Below are 5,346 nucleotides of genomic sequence, written 5' to 3'. Positions count from 1 at the left end.
TCGATCCCAGGTCTCCAGGATCGCACCCTGGGCCAAAGACAGGCGCTAAACCGCTGCGCCACCCAGGGATCCCAAATTACTTCTTAATTAGATACGGATTGTTGATTCTTTTTGGTTCATAAAGTAAATAGGCATGAATAATCAATTGTATGTTTTAAACCAGATTCATTTACAGTATAGCTTCATTTACATTATGGAAATTATTTCCAAGTTTTCAATCATTTGACAATTTTTCCTTATTTTCAATTTTTTGTAAACTCTTACATGTGATACACATTTAGATGCATTTTAATGCAAAGCAGGAAAAAGGGCCAATATGATATTGTAAAACCAATGCCATACTACTTTTGAAGATTGGAAGTTATTTTTACCACAAAATTAATGAGTTGCTCAAATCTTGTTTCCAAAATATAAATAAGGACTCCAAAGGAATCTAATAAGGAAACACATTTTCCCTAGTTAGAGTTCTTCATCCATTCTTCTATCTCTATTTTATACATTTTTCTAAAAGATTAACACTTAAGACCTATGAATTTATACATTTACATACTTGCTATCAGTCAGATGATCATATATATATATGTGTATATATATATATACACATATATATATATCTCCGTGTGTCTTAATGTATTTTAGTTGTATGCCAAAAGATAAATGCCTCTTCATAAATGCATGCTATGAAGATTGAATCATGAATTTAATGATCCAGTTCTCCAATAATAGAAGAGGAAAAAAGACGATGGGTTAGAGTATTTGGAGAAATCCTTTAAGGATGAAATGCTTAACAAGTTTGCTCTCAGAAGCTTATGGACAGAGTTCCACAAAGCAATAAAGATCAGCTCTGTCTAATAGCACTCTCTGATAGCATATGCATGGGTATTTTTCCTAATTTGGTAAAGAGGATGAGAATGAAGATGAGTTGCTGCTAGAGATGAAAAAAGGTAACAGTATCTTTTCTCTTGAAGATGTTCATGAATGGCAATTCCACATGGTTTTTAGTACAGACTAGGCTTTATTACGTTCCCAAATGGCTAGTTATCTGACCTCATGTTAATTATTAGGTAGACATGGTTTTGCCATCAGTGAGAAACGCCACTACAGAAGAAAAGTCTTGCCTTGTTGATATTTATCAAATCCAGAAAAGATTAAAATAAAAAAGATTCCGTAAAGCATATTAGTGAAACATTTATTCTACACGGTAAAGACATCAATTTCTGTGAGACTCAAATTAAGATTGTCATTTTAGCACTCATTTTGAGGTATGTAAAATGAAGAAAGATTGTTCTTTTGAGAAGCAGACAACAGAATTGTCTGTTGACAAATTAACCAGAAGAGAAGGGTGATGTTGCTTGACTCTCAAACTGCTAACCAGTCTGAAAACATCACTTAAGATTAGCAACCAGTTGTAATGTCTATATCGAGTAAGGCAACCATACCAAGTGGTGACAAAATTGTGCCTCCAGTGATAAATGGGTACTATGTGTTTGGATGACTTCTTTATAGATATTCCTTGTAAGTTAAACTTCTCTGGACAATTGTGAATATTATTTTTTTCTAGTCAGAAGTGATAATGCCATGTTATGAATGACTCTACTATCAGAACTTCAAACTTGGGTTTGATTATTATTTTTGATACTTAGAAATCTTTCATGTAATGGGCATATCCTGTAAGTCTTCATTTTCAGTCACCTTATTTTTAACGTCTTTAAATAAATATATTCCTTCCCTCTCCTTGCCTGAAGTTTTCTACAGGTAAGCCCCTGTGTCTATGTAATCGAAAGTGTTTTACTCCTTTTTCATGGAAAACCACTTCTGAATCCTGCCACGGATTTGTTGGGTTTTGACACTGTAGATGATGGGGTTCATCAAGGGTGGGAAGATGATATAGATGTTGCCCATGAGGACATGGACCATAGGAGAGAGGTGTTTCCCAAAACGATGCACCATAGTCAGACCGATTATTGGGATATAGAAAACCATGACAGCACAGATATGGGAGACACAGGTCTGCAAGGACTTAAGCCGCTCCTCCCGGGATGCAATAGCCAAGACAGAATGCAGGATCAGAATGTAGGATACAATAATTAGCATGGAATCAAACAAAAGTGTGCAAATCACCAGAGCCAAGGCCTAGAAACTGTTAAAGCGAATGTCAGAACATGCTAGTCTTAGTAAGTCTTGGTGAAGGCAAAAAAGAGTGCGAGAGGATGTGGGAATGGCAATAGTGGAAAAACTTTAGGCGGATTATGGGAGCCATAATGAACACAAAACTCCTAACTAAAATTCCCAGCCCAATCTTGGTAATCCTGGCACTGGTTAGTATGGACGTATACCTCAGAGGATTACAGATCGCTGTAAAGCGATCAAAAGCCATGGCGAGAAGGACTCCAGACTCTGTGAGGGACAGACCATGGATGAAATAAGTTTGAGCAATGCAGGCATCCAGGCTGACTTCCTGGCTAAGTCCCCACAGGATGCCCAGCACCGTGTGCACCGTGGACAGCCCCATGCACAGGTCAGTGAGGGCCAGCATGGCCAGGAAGTAGAACATGGGCTGGTGCAGGCTCGGCTCAGTCCGGATCACATGCAGCACCAGGCAGTTCCCAGACAGTACCATAGCATAGATACAGGAGAAAGGGATGGACAGCCAGGGATATTCCTGTTCCAGGCCAGGGAAGCCTGTTAGTAGAAAGGTGGAGGAATTGGTGTCATAAGCAGGAAAAGCAGGCATGGATCATTTGCTGTATTTTTCCAACGAGTCAGCACTTGTGTCCATTTGGTAGAGCGCTTTCATTCAAATTATTTTCTCATAGAGGACCAATCTGAGCAAAAATGATATGGGTATGTAATACAGAATTCTTTACATTAAAAAGTCACACTTACTGCTGTTCACACCTGTTATCCAAGTACATCTCCACACTTAGGAATCTTGTTGTGTGTCTACCTAATAAAACATTGAGGGTAGACCAAGGAAAGTGATCTAAAATAGATTTCGTCTTTCTCGAGCAACTAGAGATTATGATAAATTTTGACTTTCCAGATGTCTGTTAATTTTTCGGAGTATTTGTAAAAAACAGTTACCCTTCACCTTTGGGCGCGGTTCAGTCTGTCTCTTCATGCATCCGGTGATTCAATCTGTCTTTTTTATCTGGCAATCACTGCTCGAGTCTCAACTCAACAACAAAAGCTCAAAGATATATTTGTTTCTCTGCTCTCGAGAAAGTAGATCATATCTTTGTAAGTACTTGCATCAAGAGAGAACTAGACGACTGTGATGTATAACGTTAGGAACGAGATGGGTATAAATGGACCCCGTGTCCCTAGAGATAGTCTGTTCACATTTTAAAATGAATGGTCAAAACAGCTATTACCTGACTACAATCTGGAATTATCCATAGGGAGTGCATTTGTTCTTTTTAACAAGCACATATTCCGTTTGATGTTCTAACCGTTCCAGGAGTTGAAAAACTATTAGAGAAAATAACATAACACTATATGTTAGTTATAATTCAATTATAAAATAGGTAATACCACACAAACCCTAAGTAACTGGTGCTATTGTGAGCCCCGCTTTATAAATGACTAAATTGAGTTCAAGAGAGAGTAAGCAGCTGGCTAGAGTTGCCCAGCGAGTAAGTGAAGCTGTGAATCCTTGCAGGCCGACTCCAAGGCATATGCTCTTAAGGGCTCATCTGTCTTCAGTTTCGCTGCTATCACCTTTCAGAGGCTGTTGCTTCCCTAGCATGAAGATTCAAAGGTTTCAGGGGTTTTCTCTAATCTTTAAGATTACATTAAACCTATCTCATTTATCAGTTCTCCTTGCTTTCAACAGGATCATCAGTGAGCTTAAGATCCTCTATCATACTCCCTTCTTTCACAAACTAGGCCTTCAGCCACCACAAGGTACATACTCTTTGTTTCTTCTGTTGTTCTGGAGACTTTCCAGGGTTTGTGAGTAACTGCTTTTCATCGGTCACAGACTTTCTCAATTAGAGCTTCTTTCTCCTTCCCGCCAGCTTTATTCAAGTAGAATAGACTCATAACATTGTGTCAGTTTGAGGTGTTCATGTTGATTTTATAATTTACCTCTTTCAAAAGAATTACTGCCATAACATTAGCTAACTCATTCATCCTGTCAAATAATTACCATTGTTTTTTAGAGTGAGAACATGTAAGGTGTATTCCCTTAGCAACTTTCACATATATGATACAGTACCATTAACTATAATCACCATGTTCTACATTAATCCCCAGAAATTGTTAATCTTATACCCGGAAGTTTGTGCCCTTTGGCAAATATCTCCCAATTTCCCTCATTCCCCATCTCCTGGGAACAACCACTCTACTTTGATTCTGAGTTTGGCTCCATTGGATTCCACATAGGGGGTATTATGCAATATTTATCTTTCTCTGTCTGACTTATTTCATTTAACATCATGTTTTCAAGCTTTATCAAAATTGTTAAAAGCAGGATTTTCTTCTTTTTCATGGCTGAATATTATTTTATTGATTATTAATATTTATTTAATCATTATTATATATTTTATTAAATATATATTCAATATACATCACATCTTCTTTATTCACTCATCTATAGACAGATACTTAGGTTGTTTCCATATTGGGCATAGTGATGCCATGAACAAGGGAGTGCAGATATTGAAAACTGTCCAGTTAAATTTATTTTTAAGTTTTTTATTGTTTTTATGCTATTATAAGCAGTTTGAATTCCTACTTCCTTTTTCAGATGTTTTGCTTTTTTAGTGTATAGAATGAAACTGTTTTCTGTATGCTGATTTATATCCTGCAACTTTACTGAATCTTTTGGTTAATTCTAGCAGGTTTTTCTGTTGTTTGTTTGTTTGTTTGTTTGTTTGTTTGTTTTTTGGTGCAATCGTCAGGATTTTCTAGATATAAGATCATATCTGCAAACAAAGACAATTTTACTTTGTCTTTTTTTGTTGAGATGTCCTTTTTCCTTTTTGCTGCCTGATTGCTACAGTTTCTGACTTCCTAGACTAAAAGTGGGGAGACTGGGCAAACTTGTCTTATTTCTGATCTTAGAAGATATCGCAACCTTTCACCATTGAATATGTTATTGGCCACGAGTTTGTCATATATGGCCCTTCTTATGTTGAGGTATGCCTTTTATTAAGATTTTATTTATTTATTCATGAGAGACAGAGATAAAGAGAGAGGCAGAGGCAGAGGGAGAAGCAGGCTTCATGCAGGGAACCTGACTTGGAACTTGATCCTGGGACTACAGGATCACATCCTGGACTGAAGGCAGCGCTAAACCGCTGAACCACCCGGGCTGCCAGAGATATGCTTCTTTTATACTCA

General features: G+C 37.4%; 1 pseudogene; it reads right to left on the bottom strand.

The window, feature by feature from the left end:
• Positions 1-1,788: 1,788 nt before the first annotated feature.
• Positions 1,789-2,734, bottom strand: LOC144295153 (olfactory receptor 51V1-like; annotated as a pseudogene).
• Between the last annotated feature and the right edge of the window lie 2,612 nt (positions 2,735-5,346).

This window comes from Canis aureus, chromosome 23, assembly GCF_053574225.1.
Source record: "Canis aureus isolate CA01 chromosome 23, VMU_Caureus_v.1.0, whole genome shotgun sequence".
NCBI lineage: Eukaryota > Metazoa > Chordata > Mammalia > Carnivora > Canidae > Canis > Canis aureus.
This window is presented reverse-complemented; position numbering and strand designations above follow the sequence as displayed.